General features: G+C 43.0%; 1 protein-coding gene across 2 annotated transcripts in view; it reads right to left on the reverse strand.

The window, feature by feature from the left end:
• Positions 1 to 18,323, reverse strand: part of PHETA1 (PH domain containing endocytic trafficking adaptor 1) — a 75,201-nt gene that overhangs the window by 42,396 nt on the left and 14,482 nt on the right. For both annotated transcript variants that reach the window (XM_077292584.1, XM_077292586.1), the window contains one exon: positions 14,612 to 14,701. The gene's annotated coding sequence lies outside the window, so the exon portion shown is untranslated. The remainder of the gene's footprint in view (positions 1 to 14,611; positions 14,702 to 18,323) is intronic.

An 18,323-nucleotide genomic window follows, 5' to 3' on the forward strand; every position in this document is an offset into this window, starting at 1 on the left:
GCCATGGCTGCAGGCTCATAATCCAGTTTTAGATTGGAAAGCTATGTCTGTGTCAAGTTGGGGTTGTCAGGGAATTCATGGCAATACTCCATTGGTGTCTATTGCTTCTTCCAATCCTTCTGAGGTCCCTGAGTTTTTGTCTGACTACCAGGATGTATTTGATGAGCCCAGGTCCAGTGCCCTGCCCCCTCATAGGGATTGTGACTGTGCTATAAATTTAATTCCTGGTAGTAAATTCCCTAAGGGACGACTTTTTAATTTGTCTATACCAGAGCATGCCGCGATGCGGAGTTATATAAAGGCGTCTTTGGAGAAGGGACATATTCGCCCATCCTCTTCCCCTCTTGGTGCAGGATTCTTTTTTGTGGCCAAGAAGGACGGTTCTTTGAGACCTTGTATAGATTATCGTCTTCTGAATAAAATCACAGTCAAATTTCAGTATCCTTTGCCATTATTGTCTGATTTGTTTGCTCGGATTAAGGGTGCCAGTTGGTTCACCAAGATAGATCTCCGTGGTGCGTATAACCTTGTGCGCATTAAGCAGGGAGATGAATGGAAAACAGCATTTAATACGCCCGAAGGTCATTTTGAGTACTTGGTGATGCCTTTTGGACTCTCTAATGCTCCTTCTGTGTTTCAGTCCTTCATGCATGACATCTTCCGAGAATATCTGGATAATTTTATGATTGTTTATCTGGATGACATTTTGGTCTTTTCTGATGATTGTGAGTCCCATGTGAAGCAGGTCAGGATGGTGTTTCAGGTCCTGCGTGCTAATGCTTTATTTGTGAAGGGCTCAAAATGCCTCTTCGGAGTACAGAAGGTCTCCTTTTTGGGTTTTATTTTTTCTCCTTCTACTGTGGAGATGGACCCAGTCAAGGTCCAGGCTATTCATGACTGGACTCAGCCCACGTCTGTTAAGAGTCTTCAGAAGTTCTTGGGTTTTGCTAATTTTTACCGTCGTTTCATCGCTAATTTTTCTAGCGTGGTTAAACCTTTGATGGATTTGACCAAAAAGGGTTCTGATGTGACTAATTGGTCTCCTGCAGCCGTGGAGGCCTTTCGGGAGCTGAAGCATCGGTTTTCTTCAGCTCCAGTCTTATGTCAGCCAGATGTCTCTCTCCCCTTCCAGGTCGAGGTTGATGCTTCTGAGATTGGAGCAGGGGCTGTTTTGTCGCAGAGAAGCTCTGATGGCTCTGTGATGAAGCCATGTGCTTTCTTTTCAAGAATATTTTCGCCTGCCGAGCGGAATTATGATGTTGGTAATCGGGAGTTGTTGGCTATGAAGTGGGCATTTGAGGAGTGGCGACATTGGCTCGAAGGAGCTAAACATCGTGTGGTGGTCTTGACTGATCACAAAAATCTGATTTACCTCGAATCTGCCAAGCGCCTGAATCCTAGACAGGCTCGTTGGTCGTTGTTTTTCTCCCGTTTCAACTTCATGGTCTCATACCTGCCTGGTTCAAAGAACGTGAAAGCTGATGCACTTTCTAGGAGTTTTGTGCCTGACTCTCCGGGAGTTTCTGAGTCGGCTGGTATTCTCAGAGAGGGAGTGATTTTGTCTGCCATTTCCCCAGATTTGCGACGAGTGCTGCAGAAATTTCAGGCGGATAGACCTGACCGTTGTCCACCAGAGAGACTGTTTGTCCCGGATAAATGGACCAGCAGAGTTATTTCCGAGGTTCATTCTTCGGTGTTGGCGGGTCATCCTGGGATTTTTGGTACCAGAGATTTGGTGGCTAGGTCCTTCTGGTGGCCTTCCTTGTCGCGGGATGTGCGTTCCTTTGTGCAGTCTTGTGGGATTTGTGCTCGGGCTAAGCCTTGCTGTTCTCGTGCCAGCGGTTTGCTTTTGCCTTTGCCTGTCCCGAAAAGGCCTTGGACGCACATTTCCATGGATTTTATTTCGGATCTTCCAGTATCTCAGAAAATGTCTGTCATCTGGGTGGTGTGTGATCGTTTTTCCAAGATGGTCCATTTGGTGCCCTTGCCTAAGTTGCCTTCCTCCTCCGATTTGGTTCCTCTATTTTTTCAGAATGTGGTTCGCTTGCACGGCATTCCTGAAAATATTGTGTCTGATAGAGGATCCCAGTTTGTGTCAAGGTTTTGGCGGACTTTTTGTGCTAAGATGGGCATTGATTTGTCTTTATCGTCGGCCTTCCATCCTCAGACTAATGGCCAAACCGAGCGAACTAATCAGACGTTGGAAACTTATTTGAGATGTTTTGTTTCTGCTGATCAGGATGATTGGGTGACTTTTTTGCCATTGGCCGAGTTTGCCCTTAATAATCGGGCTAGTTCTGCTACTTTGGTTTCGCCTTTTTTTCTGCAATTCTGGTTTCCATCCTCGTTTTTCCTCGGGTCAGGTTGAGCCTTCTGACTGTCCTGGGGTGAATTCTGTGGTGGATAGGTTGCAGCAGATTTGGAACCATGTGGTGGACAATTTGAGGTTGTCACAGGAGAAGGCTCAGCGCTTTGCCAACCGCCGCCGCGGTGTGGGTCCCCGACTTTGTGTTGGGGATTTGGTGTGGCTGTCTTCTCGGTATGTTCCTATGAAGGTCTCCTCTCCTAAATTCAAGCCTCACTTCATCGGTCCTTATAAGATCTTGGAAATCCTTAACCCGGTGTCTTTTCGTTTGGATCTCCCAGCATCGTTTGCCATTCATAATGTGTTCCATAGGTCTTTGTTGCGGAGGTATGTGGTACCTGTGGTTCCTTCTGTTGAGCCTCCTGCTCCGGTGCTGGTCGAGGGCGAATTGGAGTACGTGGTGGAGAAGATTTTGGATTCTCGTATCTCTAGACGGAGGCTTCAGTATTTGGTTAAGTGGAAGGGCTATGGTCAGGAGGATAATTCCTGGGTTGTCGCCTCTGATGTTCATGCGGCCGATTTGGTTTGTGCCTTCCACGCGGCTCATCCTGATCGCCCTGGGGGTCTTGATGAGGGTTCGGTGACCCCTCCTCAAGGGGGGGGTGCTGTTGTGAACTCTATTTTTGGGCTCCCTCTAGTGGTCACAAGCGGTACTGTGTAGTGTTGTCTTTCTGCAGGTTGGCTGCATCAGCTGGTTCGTTATCCTTGGTTGGTTTCCTATTTAGCTCACCTGGATACTCAGTTCCTTGCCTGCTATCAATGTATTCAGTGCTCTCCAGATTCCTTGTGACTACCTTGCTCCCAGTCTCTCCAAGACAAGCTAAGTTTTTGTTTGTTCATTTTTTGATTATCAGCATTCATCATGTTTCTTGTCCAGCTTGCTAAAATGTGATTTCCTCGCTTGCTGGTTGCTCTGAGTTTCTCCCCCCACACCGTTAGTTGGTGCGGGGGTTCTTGAAATCTCAGAGTGGATATTTTGTAAGGGTTTTTTACTGACCGCATAGATTCCCTTTTCTGTTTTCTGCTATCTAGTATTAGTGGGCCTCATTTGCTGAATCTGCTTTCACCCCTGTGTATGTGCCTTCCTCTTACCTCACCGTTATTATTTGTTGGGGGCTTCTATATCTTTGGGGATTATTTCTCTGGAGGCAAGAGAGGTCTTTCTTTCTCTCTAGGGGTAGTTAGTTCCTCAGGCTGGCTCGAGACGTCTAGGATTTTTAGGCACGTTCACCGGCTACTTCTAGTGTGTTTGGATAGGTTCAGATTTGCGGTCAGTCCAGTTTGCCACCTCCCTAGAGCTTGTCCTATGTTTGTTACTTAGCTGGAGTAATTTGTGATCCTCAACCACTAAGGATCATAACAGGGCACATCATGTTATAGTGTCAGATCGCTGATCTGACACTTTGCACAGTACTGTGTCAGATCAGTGATCTGACAGGCAGTGCTGCAGGCTTGCAAGCGCCTGCTCTGAGCACGCAGGGAGCCCCCTCCCCACGCGATGCTTCCCTATGCCGCCGGAACGCTGTGATCATGTTTGATCACAGTGTTTTGGGGGTTAATGTGCTGCTCGTGGCACATAGTGCTGGATGTCAGCTGCGATAGTTAGCTGACACCCGGCGGCGATTGGCCGCGCTCCCCCTGTGAGCGTGGCTGATCGCCAATGACGTACTATCCCATCCCTGGGAATTAAGTCCCAGGTCACCTCGACGGGATAGTACGTCAAATGGGATTAAGGGGTTAAATCACAGAGATATGTCACGCAAAATACTTAATAAATAGCATTTCCCACATGTCTACGTTACATCAGCACAATTTTGGAACCAAAATATTTTTTTGTTAGGAAGTGTGAGATAGTGCTCACTGAATGTGTTGGGGAACACTCATTTGGCAATGGGATTAAGACACACAGGAACACTTTTCCACTTAAAAAGTCCATCCGGTTTATTTAGACACAGCATAAACCGCATAAAGTACAGTCCATTCCTGTAAATCAATGAAACACACTATGACCACCAGACCTGTCTGCCTTTCCTACAACCCCCTTGTCCGAGGTTTCCTTCCAGGAGCTCTGCTCCACACGCTGACTTCTAGTCCATCCTGACATCCAGGGAAGCTGCCTTACTGGGACCACTGACCTGTACTATGACTTGTTCAACAAGCTCAAAACCTGTCAGTTCCAGGCCCTCAGAAGGCTTTCCCCACCTCAGACAGCCATCAGGGACTTTACAGGCACATGACCTCCGCCATGTGCTTTCCAGGAAGACCTGTCCTCTTCCAGGATCTTCCAACACAGAGCATGTGACTAAACAACAGTCTCATTATATCTAATGAGGCACATCCATTGATGGGAGGTAGGTGGTTAGCCAGACCTGCCCATCTCTCCAGCTAAGCTGCAAGCCCAGCCCCCATAAACTAAACAAGGCTCGTGGAAGTACAGGTCCCAGAGAAACATTCCAGGCTTACAGCGCAGAGGACCTCCGCCTCTGCGACACACACAGGCCATTCACAATAAAGGCCGGTCACTGTCTCACAGAAGTTATAAGGGTTAAAATTGACCAGCGATTTCTCATTTTTACAACATCAATCTTTTTTAGGGACCACATTTGAAGTCTCTTTGAGGGGTCTATATGACAGAGGATACAAAAAGTCACACCACTCTAAGAACTGCACCCCTCAAGGTGCTCAAAACCACATTCAAGAAGTTTATTAACCCTTCCGATGCTTTACAGGAATTTTTGGAATGTGGAAAAAAACATGAACATTTAACTTTTTTTCACAAAAAATTTAATTAAGATCCCAATTTTTTTATTTTGACAAAGGTAACAGGGAAAAATTAACACAAAAATGTGTTGTGTAATTTCTCCTGAACCTGCCGATATCCCATATTAAGGAAAAAAACACTGTTTGGGTGCACAGCAGAGCTCGGAAGGGAAGGAGCACCATTTCACTTTTTGAATGCAAAATTTGCTGGAACAATTGGCAGACGCCATGTCGCATTTGGAGAGGCTCTGATGTGCCTAAACAGTGAAAATTCCCCATAATTGACACCATATTGAAAACTAGGTCCCTCAGTAAACTGATCTAGATGTGTGTTGAGCACATTGAACCCTCAGGTGCTTCACAGAAGTTTATAACATTGAGCTGTGAAAATAACAAAATCACATTTTCCTCACACAAATCTTATTAGCTCCAAATTTTGCATTTTCATACATAAGGGTAACAGGAAAAATTGCACCATACAATTTGTTGTGCAATTTCTCCTGAGTACGCCGATACCCCATATGTGGGGGAATACTACTTTTAAGGCACAGTGCAAAGCTCAGAAGGGAAGAGATGCCATATTGGAATTCTGATTTTGCTGGATTGGTCTGAGGGTGCAATGTCTCATTAGCAGAGCCCCTGAGGTCCAGAACAGCAGAAACCCCCTATATGTGAACTCATTTTACAATCTATACTATAACTATAATTAATTCATCTAGGGGTGCAGTAATCATATTGACAACACGTGCTCACAGAGTTTTATACCACTAAGCGGTGAAGAAAGAATAAATTACATTTTTACCACTAAAATGTTGTTTTAGCCCCAAGTTTTTAATTTTTCTAAGGGCTAATAGGAAATTTGTTTTACAAGAAACCGAGGTTCATTTTTTTTCAATGGCCTACATGTAATCAGGAAATATTTTTCAGGCACAATGCAAAGTTCAGAAGGCAAGGAGCGCCAGATTTTACTGTTATTGTTTGCAGGTACCATGACTCCATTTTACAAACTACACCTCTCAATTAATTCATCTAGAGGTGCAGTGATCATATTGACACCATGGGTGTGTCACAGAATTTTATACAGTGAAGACAAAATAATTACATTTTTACCACCAAAATTTAGTTTTAGCCTCATATTGTACATTTACACACAAGAAGTGGGTAAAAACAGCACCAAAATTTGCCCCACAATTTCTACTGAACATGGCACTACCCCATATGTGGCTGTACAGTACTACTATTTGCCTCTCTGATTTTCCTATAACAGTTTGCGGACTCCATATACAGAGCCCCTAAGTGCTAGAAGAGCAGAATCCCCCTCAAGTGACCCCATTTGGGAAACTTATCTACTGGTGTAGTGACGATTTTGACTCCATGAGTATTTTCCAGAAACAAGCAGCAATGAATGTTTCCGAGTGAAAATTGCAAATTGCCGTTGTAGTGACCAGTATGCTGTAATGACCAGTATGTTGCGGTCACCAGTATGTTATGCCCAACCCGTGCTTCTAGAGTCCATGCACCCGTAAGTTAGGCAGGCTCTCTTCACTTCAGAAATGCCAAACAAGGATGCACTATGTGGTTTAGGTACACTGTGAGGCTCAGAAGGGAGGGAGGCATTGGAATATCCTGAATTTCTTTTAGCAGGTTAGGAACCATTTCGCTTTCCCAGAGCCTTTGTGATACCAGTAATGTGGAAGCCCCCTATAATTCCGTTAACAGATGACAGGCCTGAGTGAGGGCTTGCGTTTTTTGTGGATTGAGTTGAAGCTTTTATTGGGAACACTTTACATAAAGTTTGGGAACACATTTATACCTCTCTACGCTGAGCACATACTTTGGGGTTTCCATCTAAATCTCCAAGTGACATGACTCAGATGAAACCCCTGAGGGATCTATTCACTATAATGAGGCAGCAGAGCTACTCTGGACTCCGTCTGGCCTCTGTTCAGTGGTGTCCTTCTTTTCTGAAGTGCACAAAACTGTGGTCGACCGCACTTTTATGCACTCCTAAAAAGACGGACACCATCAGATCACAGGTCAGACAGCATCCACAGTGCCTCCATCTGCCTCATTATAGGGAATCCTCTGCTGGGGATTCTGTTTGATTCACGTATTTCAGAGATTTACACAGAAACCCCGATGTAAGCGCTCAGCGCCAAGCCTTACTGCGATCTTTGGGAGGTAGAATTAAAAAATCATCATGTGCAGAATGATTTTTTAAATTTTTTTTATGCCGTTCCTCGTACGGTATGAGTGATTAGGCAGCTTTATTCTTCGGGTCGGTGCGATTACAGTAATACCAGATTTATATCGAGTTTTTATGTCACACACTAAAATACGCTTTTTATTGCAAAAAATATCTTTTGCACCACCACATTTTGAGAGCTATAATTTTTCCATAGTTTGGCCCACAGAGTCATGTGACGTCTTGACTTTTGCAGGATGAGTTGACGTTTTTATTGGTACCACTTTAGGGCACATGACATTTTTTGATCGTTTTCTATTCTGAGTTTTGGGAGGCAGAATGAACAAGAAACAGCAATTCAGGAAGTTCTTTTGGGGGGGTTATGCCGTTCCTTGTGTAATTAAATTTATAAGGCAGTTTTATTCTGTCAACACGATTACAGCAATACCTCATTTATATATTTTTTTATGCTTTGGAGCTTTTATACAACAAAAACTATTTTATAGAAAAAATAATTATTTTTGCAGCGCTTTATTCTAAGAGCTATAAATTTTTAATTTTTCTGCTGATGGAACTGTATGGAGGCTTGTTTTTTGCAGGACAAGATGACTTTTTCAGCGGTACCATGTTTATTTATATCCGTCTTTTTGATCGTGTTTTATTCCACTTTTTGTTCAGCAGTATGATGATAAAGCGTTGTTTTTTGCCTTGTTTTTTATTTTTTTATGGTGTTCACTAAAGGGGTTAACTAGTGGGACAGTTTTTTACGTCAAGACGTTGAGGACGCGGCGACACCAAATATGTGTACTAGTAACATAGTAACATAGTTAGCAAGGCCGAAAAAAAGACATTTGTCCATCCAGTTCAGCCTATATTCTGTCAGAATAAATTCCCAGATCTACGTCCTTCTAAAGAACCTAATACCGTATATACTCGAGTATAAGCCGAGATTTTCATCCCAAATTTTTGGGCTGAAAGTGCCCCTCTCGGCTTATACTCGAGTCATGATTGGCGGTGGGGTTGGCGGGTGAGGGGGAGAGAGGACTGTCGCATACTCACCTAGTCCCGGCGCTCCTGGCGCTCCCCCTGCCCGTCCCACGGTCTTCGGTGCCGCAGCTCGTCCCCTGTTCAGTGGTCACGTGGGACCGCTCATTAAAGAGGCTGCGGCACCCGGAGACCATCTGTCCGCGATAAGGAGCCAGGGACGCCGGGAGCAGGTGAGTATTACATAGTTACCTGTCCCCGTTCCACACGCCGGGCGCCGCTCCGTCTTCCCGTCCTCTTGCTCTGACTGTTCAGGTCAGAGGGCGCGATGATGTACTAGTGTGCGCGCCGCCCTCTGCCTGAACAGTCAGTGCAGAGAGACGCCGAGACGGGACGCTGAGGAGCTGCAAGCAAGAGAGGTGAGTATGTCATTTTTTTTTTTTTATTGCAGCAGCAGCAGCATTATAGATGGGGCACAGCTTTCTATGGCACATCTATGGGGCAACAATGAACGGTGCAGAGCATTGTATATGGGGCACAGCTTTCTATGGCACATCTATGGGGCCATAATGAACGGTGCAGAGCATTATATGTGGCACAGCTTTATGTGGAGCATCTATGGGGCCATAATGAACGGTGCAGAGCATTATATGTGGCACAGCTTTATATGGAGCATCTATGGGGCCATAATGAACATAGGTATGGAGCATCTATTTTTATTTTTGAAATTCACCGGTAGCTGCTGCATTTTCCACCCTAGGCTTATACTCGAGTCAATAAGTTTTCCCAGTTTTTTTGTGGCAAAATTAGGGGGGTCGGCTTATACTCGGGTCGGCTTATACTCGAGTATATACGGTAACTGTAAGATACAATATTGTTACGCTCCAGGAAGACATCCAGGCCTCTCTTCAACCCCTCGACTGTTGCCCTCCTTTGTACTCGCTCTAGTTCTATTATATCCTTCCTGAGCACCGGTGTCCAAAACTGTACACAGCACGCCATGTGCGGTCCAACCAGGGATTTGTACAGTGGCAGTATAATGCTCTCATCATGTGTATACAGACCTCTTTTAATGCACCCCATGATCCTGTTTGCCTTGGCACTGGCTGCCTAGCACTGGCTGCTCCAGGTAAGTTTATCATTAACTAGGATCCCCAAGTCCGTCTCCATGTCAGATTTACCCAGTGGTTTCCCGTTCAGTGTGTAATGGTGATATTGATTCCTTCTTCCCATGTGTATAACCTTATATTTATCATTGTTAAACCGCATCTGCCACCTTTTGGCCCAAGTTTCCAACTTATCCAGATCCATCTGTAGCAGAGTACGATCTTCTTTTATTGTTTAGATTTTTTAATTATTATTATTTATTTTATTTTTTTATATTTTTACAATTATTTAAAACATTTTTTTTTTATTTTTTCTAACTTTTTTACTTTGCCCCACTATGAGACTATCATTTTTTGCAGGCTGATCGCTACTACAGCATGGCGTAGAAAGTGTCAGCACTGCACTGACAGAGAAACTTGCTCATAATGCACTGGGCATGATCAGCAAGTTTCCTAGGTCTGGTAACCCGGATGTCATCACATCATGTCACCAGGGCAACGATCGGGACTCCGCGTCATGCTGCGGGATCTCCGATTCAAAGGCAGAGATTGTCAGCCCTCTGCCGGCTCCCGGAATGCTGCAATCTCGTTTGATTGCAGCATGTCAGGGGTTATCCCCTTAATGACCAAAGCTTTTTTCGGTTTTGCGTTTTCGTTTTTCGCTCCCCTCCTTCCCAGAGCCATGACTTTTTCATTTTTCCGTCAATATGGCCATGTGAGGGCTTATTTTTGTGGGACGAGTGGTACTTTTGAACGACACCATTGGTTTTACCATGCAGTGTACTAGAAAATGGGAAAAAAATTCCAAGTGCAAGTTCAAAAAAAGTGCAATCCCACACTTGTTTTTTTGTTTGGCTTTTTTGCTAGGTTCACTAAATGCTAAAACTGACCTACCACTATGATTCTCCAGGTCATTACGAGTTCATAGACACCAAATATGTCTAGGTTATTTTTTATCTAAGTGGTAAAAAAAAATTCCAAACTTTGCTAAAAAAAATAAAATTGTGCAATTTTCGGAGACCCGTAGAGTCTCAATTTTTCGTGATCTCGTGTCGAGCGAGGGCTTATTTTTTTGTGTGCCGAGCTGACGTTTTTAATGATACCATTTTGGTGCAGATATGTTCTTTTGATCGCCCGCATTTTAAATCAATGTCGTGGCAACCAAAAAAACGTAATTCTGGCATTTTGAATTTTTTTCTCACTATGCCATTTAGCGATCAGGTTAATCAATTTTTTTTTGATAGATCGGGAGATTCTGAACTCGGCGATACCAAATATGTGTATGTTTGTTTTTTTATTGTTTTATTTTGAATGGGGCGAAAGGGGGGTGATTTGAACTTTTATACTTTTTTTTATTTTTTTCATATTTTTTGAAACATTTTTTTTTTACTTTTGCCATGCTTCAATAGCCTCCATGGGAGGCTAGAAGCTGGCATAACCTGATCACTCCTATGTAGGTGAATTACAGCATTGCTATGAGCGCCGACCACAGGGTGGCGCTCACAGCAATCTGGCATCAACAACCATAGAGGTCTTCAGGAGACCTCTGGTTCTCATGCCGACGCATCGCTGACCCCCAATCACGTGACGGGGTCAGCGATGTCCGCGTTTCCAGCCCGATGGACAGAAGTGCTTGTTATATGCTGCTGTCAGAGTTTGCCAGCAGCATTTAGCTAGTTAATAGGCGCGGGCAGATCGCGATTCCACCCACGCCTATTGCGGGCACATGTCAGCTGTTCAAAACAGCTGACAAGTCACGGCTTTGATGCGGGCTCATCACCGGAGCCCGCATCAAAGCGGGGGTTCTGCCATTGTATGTACTATTCCGTCCGATGGCAGAAAGGGGTTAAAGTACCAGGAGCGTTCTGTGACCACTCCTGGCACTTAGTGTTGGGTGTCAGACACCTCGCCATTATTAACAAGGCTTAATGTCACCTTACAATAGCAAGGTGACATTAACCCCTTATTACCCCAAATGCCACCGCTAAAGAGCAATGGGAAGAGAGAGGCTAAGTGCCAGATTTGGCGCAATCTTACAGATGCACCTTTTCTGGGGTGGCTGGGGGCAGATGTTTTTAGCCGGGGGGTGGCAATAACATTGGTCCCTCTCTAGGCTATAAATACCTGCCCTCAGTCACTGGCTTTCACTCTCTGGCAAAGAAAATTGCACGCGACCCCACGCAATTTTTTCCCCTGAATAAATTCTTTAATTTAACACCTACATCTCCAAAATTTTACACACGCATAGTACTAACATGATTAGTCAGGGACATATACTGTAGAAATTTAACTGATATGCAATGGTTTACTGTATGTAAACCATGTGTCATATCCTGTCGGCTTCTGCAATGATTTTACCCGACAATTGAATTATCGGCTTTTCTGCGGCCTAACTCTCTATGAAATATAAATATATATGTATGTCAATGACATTATTTATGTATATATATATATATATATATATATATATATATATATATATATATATAGAAAACAGCACAAAAAAACTGAAGAAAAAGTGGACTTTATTGCCCAAACGGCGTGGCCACGCCGTTTGGGCAATAAAGTCCACTTTTTCTTCAGTTTTTTGTGCTGTTTTCCTTTTTTATTTCTATTTTTAAAAGCTATTTGATCATTGGTTGGGAAAGCTTTGCACGACACTTGAGGTAATATCAGATGCCGTTCCAATTTTTTCTCTTTATATATATATATATATATATATATATATATATATATATATATATATATATATATATATATATATATATATATATATATATATATACAGTATATATCTATACCTACACTATGTGTAGACATTTATTTTATCTATTCTATTTTAACCTGTCAGTGTGATTTTACATTACGCTGCACTGAATTGCCGGCTTTTCTAAAGGACACCGGTGCATATTTCTCGCAAGTCACACTGATGGTCCGTGTGGTGTGCGAGTTTTTCTCGCACCCATAGACTTTCATTGGCGAGACTCGGCCGATATACAGTGCAAATCGCAGCATGCTGCGATTTCACTCGCACATATAATATGGCCTAGAAAAAAAACGATGATGGGAGCTGCCCCATAAATTAACATTGGGCCGAGTGATATGCAAATTTTTATAGCATAGCACTCGTCCGTATTATACGGTAGTGTGACTCCGACCTTATGGTTTGCAGGTGCCATGACCCAATGGGAGAGCCCCTGAGGTCCTAGAACAGCTGAACCCCCCCATAAGTGACCCCATTTTACAAACAACACCTCTCAAAGAATTCATCTAAGGTTGCAGTGATCATATTGACACCACGGGTATGTGACAGAACTATATACCATTGGGCAGTGAACTGACATTTTCCCACGCTCAAGAGTAAAGTGCAGGTCAGGCTGTGAGGTAGCGCAGCTTCAGTGACGTCACCGCTAGTTACTGAAGCTCCGCTCCCAGCATCTCCTCATTCACCAGTAGTTTTCAGCCGGGGCGGTCGCATCTTGGCACCGTCCAGGTTGAAAACTGTATATCCCCAGATATGGATTATTGCGTGAGACAAAGTGACGGACAGGTATGGGTATATTGTTGGTTTGTTATTTTTATTTTTATTGCAGGAGATCGAGGGCGTCGCATGGATTAGGAGTAAGAATAAAATGGGAAAATTGTGTTGTGTTTTATTTCATTAAAATACTTTATTCTGGCTGTGTCTTTATTTCTTTATTTAACATGTAATAACTATAGGATTAGTAATGGAGAGGTGTCTTATGGACACCTCTCCATTACTAAACCATGGGCTTGATGTCACCTTACAATACAAAGGTGACATCAACCCCACAACTATTACACCACTTACCACCGCTACAGGGCAAGTGGGATGAGCAGGGCTAAGTGCCAGAATTGGCACATCTTATAGATGCGCCTTTTCTGGGGTGGCTGGGAGCTGATGTTTTTAGCCAGGGGGGCCAATAACCATGGTTCCTTCCTAGGCTATTAAGATCAGCCCCCAGATGCTGGCTTTCCCTCTGCTGGTTCCAAAAACGCCATTTTTTTCCCCAAAAAGAATCTTTTATTAATTATATACATGTCCCATAATTTGCACACACACTACTAATTGGATTGGTCACTGACATCCAGGGCTGCCACTAGGAATTTCGGGGCCCCATACTGGCAAGATTTTCGGGCCCCCTTGAGACTCCGCCCAGGCTCCACCCCAGCTCCACCCTTCGAACCTTCCATAGTCCCACCTCTCACTCTTGGAAAAACTCAACTTCTCCACTACGTCCTCATCAATCAGATATTAACAGTTCCCATCAAACACCAGATCACATTCATACCCAGCAGCTTTTGGTCTGGCCAAAAGAATTTTAAAGCCGCCACCACGACACAGACTCTTTTGGTCGGACCCTACTCTACTCTAACCTATTAAATATAAATATATTTTTATGTGTTTTTCTTTAAGGGAATGAGTCACATCCATTTTTTTTAAAATGACCATTAATACAACATACAAGGGACAAATACCGTCACACCATGACCAGACCACATATTACCACCACATAGTCACCAAATAATACCACATTCAAGGAACAAATACCACCACACCATGGCCGGACCACATATTACCTTTACATAGTGACTGAATAATACCACATACAAGGGACAATTACCACCACACCATGACAAGATCACATATAACCACCACATAGTGACCGAATCATACCACATACAAGAAACAAATACCGCCACACCATGGCCAGACTACATATTACCAAGACATAGTGACATAATAATACCACATTCAGGGGACAAATACTGCCACACCATGACCAGACCACATATTACCACCACATAGTGACTGAATACTACAATACTGATCGTTAATAAAAACAAAACAAAACACAATACTAAGTGACATTATACACAGGATCTCTGTATTTACTGTTGGTGTACAGGTAATACAGTGATCACCAGTGATATTATACACAGAAGCTCTGTACATAGTATACAGTGTTAGTGTACAGTTAATACAGTGATCACTGGTGACGTTATACACAGGAGCTTTGCATATAGTGTACAGGTAATACAGTGATCACCAGTAACATTATACACAGGACCTCTGTATACAGTGTCAGTGTATAGATAATGCAGTGATCACTGACAGTATACACTGTATACTCTGTACAGAGCTCCTGTGTATAATGTCACCAGTGTACAGGTAACACACTGACTCACCAGTGACGTCTCTAGCTAAAGTCCTTCATCTTTGCTTTTCTTTTACATGTAGCACAGACCGCCATCACTTCTTCCAGCCAGGACTCATCCCTGCATAAAATAACACAGTTACCTAGAGCACAGCCTCCAGAGCACATTCAACTCTTTTTCCCGAAGACGGAGGGAGCAGGAGCTGCGCAGCCATCAAGGTAACGGCAGTGCACAGCTCCGGAAAAGCTCCCGGGCCCCAGCGCTGATGTGTGCGCCGCAGCATGTACCACTTTGCTGCAGGATGGGGCCGATGAACAGTAGCACATAAGAGGCGCCCCGGACCTGCGTGCCCCTCTGTGTACTGCTGTTCACCGGACTCCATACAGCAGTAAGGGCAGTAATGCCCTGATGGCGACCCTGCTGACATCTATATATCTACCTATTCTGCATCTACAGCTCTGGCAAAAATTAAGAGACCACCACATCAAAACCCTGTCATGGGCAGACCAATCTCCAGACCTGAACCCCATTGAAAACCTCTGGAATGTAATCAAGAAGATGATGGACAGTCACAAACCATCAAACAAAGAAGAACTGCTTACATTTTTGCGCCAGAAGCAGTGTGAAAGACTGGTGGGAAGCATGCCAAGACGCATGAAAGCTGTGAGTAAAAATCATGGTCATTCCACAAAATATTGATTTCTGAACTCCTCCAGAGTTAAAACATTAGTATTGATGTTTCTAAATGATTATTATGAACTTGTTTTCTTTGCATTATTTGAGGTCTGAAAGCACAGGGTTTTTTTTTATTTTGACAATTTTTCTTCGTCAGAAAAAAAATACAAAAATGTATTGCTTGGAACTTCGGAGACATGTTGTCAGTAGTTTGAAGAATAAAAGAACAATTTACATTTTACTCAAATATATACCTATAAAGGGAAAAATCAGACAAACTGAACATTTTGCAGTGGTCTCTTAATTTTTGCCAGAGCTGTATTTACTGTATGTAAACCATGTCTTCTATCCTGTCGGCTCCTGCAGTGATTTTACAGAAGCCGGCAGATGAATTACCGGCTTTTCTTCTATCTATCTTTCTGTGCAATATAAATACATATATATATGTGTATGCTACTGACGTGTGTGTGTGTGCATATATATATGTATTCTATGTGTATATTTCTATTCTATCTATTCTATTCTAATCTGTAACTTTGTGATTATACTGTACGCTGCAGATCATTTGCCAGCTTTTAATCTACCTGTCTATCTAATATATATATATATATATATATATACTGTGTATATATACTGTATATATATATATGTGTGTGTGTGCGTGTTTTGAAGAATGTTTTGTTTTAAAACGATGTGTAAATGACAGAACTGCTGTATATAAAAGCGCATATTAAAATCGCATTGCATACGGATACATAGATGTGAGAAAATCGCATCATCGCATTGCAAACGGATTACACATGGATCACCATGCGGAGAACACTCTTGTGACTCTCAGCCGAGAGAATCGGACCGATTTTTAATACGTTTAGTGTGACGCCGGCCTTAAACTATAATTCTGTTGTTTCAAAAAGAATGTGATTTAACATGTTATATATATATTTCTTTTTAAAATATTTTTTAAACATTTTATTACTTTATAGCAGTTTTGAGGTTTAATGTGGCATTTAAGGCTATGTGCCCATGTTCAGGAATAGTAGCGGTTTGGACACAGTGTAGTTATTTTCGCTGCTTAGGCTACGTTCACATTTGCGTTGTTGAGCGCAGCGTCGGCGACGCAACCAACAACGCATGTACACAACGCAGCGTTTTGCGACGCATGCGTTGTCATAAGATCCTACAGATCGGGACTTTCGGCGCAGGGAAAACGCTACAAGTAGCGTCCCCTCCGCCCTGTCTTGTGCGTCTATATGACGCATGCGTCGTAAAACGCAGTACAACGCATACCGGCGCATGTCCATGCGCCCCCCATGTTACAGATAGGGGCGCATGACGCATGCGTCGGTATGCGTCGACGACGCTGCGCCCAACAACGCAAATGTGAACGTAGCCTTACAAAACTCTATGTTCTACATCACACACTTGTATTTTAGAACTATACGAATTTACCGGATCTAATCGCAGTCTATTCAGGGAAAGTACGCAGAGGAGAAAAGCGTTTTCGCTACTGAAATGTACATGCTACGCAGTTAAAAAGAAGCACAGTGGGCATGAGATTTCTATAAATCCCATCCACTGTGCTTGTAATGTAGAACGCAGTGTTTTGGATGCAGCGAAAATACGCTTAGTCCAAAACACTACTATTCCTGACTGAGGGCACGTAGCCTTAGGGGTTAACAGCAGCGATTGGTGCTCATGTCTGATCACTGCTGAGCCCACTCCATACACAAGCAGCTGACATTGGACATCCTATATCGTAAGTGGGTAAAACACCCTGTATGGACAGAAACATAAGAGAATGTTTCTGTGTAAAGTAGTGATGTTTAGCCAGTGGCTTAATAGCCACTGTACTCATGCATCCAGCATCTGTTTTAAACTATGGTGGGAAATAACTCCAGGCTTTATTAGACTTCCTTTCAATTAATTGTAGCTCAAATTTTACATTATATTGTGACCTTCTAGCAACAAGATATTAGGGACTTATTTTAAAAGTGTAGTTCTACTAAATAACCACTAGATGGCTCTTCTGTCAAACAATAATATTTCTGCTTTATGTCCAGGGCCCAAGATTTTTTTTTTCCAGATTCTCTCAATATGCTAATTTAACACAGGCATAATAAGATAATGAATAATTTGTGTTGCTGTCAACTGACTGCACTCCCCTGGAAAAAAAGCTTTCACTCCATTATGTGTAATTTAGTATAGCCCTAAAATGAAAAAAATAATAAAAATAAATGAATAAATAAACCCACTGATAATGGTATACTTATTAAACGTACTAATTTTAACTGGGAACTCATGAAGATGCTTAGTAGCCTGCTTTTACAGTCCAGTGGGTTGATAAGTCCCATTTAGAATAAGATCCCAGAGGATAAGTATGAGGTTCACAAGAAACACAGCAAGCTAAAGTCTTCCTGTGGGCACACTGACGCAGGATGAGATATATTTTGCTCCATCATACACCCCGGCTTATCTGTTTCCCTCAGGACACCCTTTTACACATGGATGGAGCTTTAAGCAGGATGTCATTTACATTGGGTTAGTGGAGCTGTAAGGGAATTTTATTGCTGATCATGTATAATGACTGAAGGCAGCTGAGCTGCAATAATGGCACGTACCATGTTAGTTTCTTTTACATATGTATTTAGAGGGTTGTTACAGGACTGGATTATCTTTTCACCTCTTAGTTTTTCTTACTAAGAAACATTAACTTTTTTGAACATAAAAGGTTAAAGGAAACTTGACAGAAGATCCATGCTGCCTGAAACACGGGCAGCACGAATCAGACACTGGCTACATTACTGCAGCTCTGGATATTTTATTCTGAAATGTTGCGGCATGCAGAGAAAATGTACTTTAAAGGCTGGCCAGGGTTGGTGACTAGTCCAAGAGGCTGGGAAGGGCCCTGCAGGTTTCACTGTGCAGCGCTCCTCTAGACTGATAGGTCTCTCTCTATATGGAGAGGCCTGTCAGTCATGGTGAAATTGTAGTGGGGAGAAGTTATCTGAGATGCATGACAGACTTTTACAAGTATTTTTCTCTGGAATGTCGCATCATTTTTTAGTAA

This window comes from Ranitomeya variabilis, chromosome 1 (genome assembly GCF_051348905.1).
Source record: "Ranitomeya variabilis isolate aRanVar5 chromosome 1, aRanVar5.hap1, whole genome shotgun sequence".
In the NCBI taxonomy this organism is placed as follows: Eukaryota; Metazoa; Chordata; class Amphibia; order Anura; family Dendrobatidae; genus Ranitomeya; species Ranitomeya variabilis.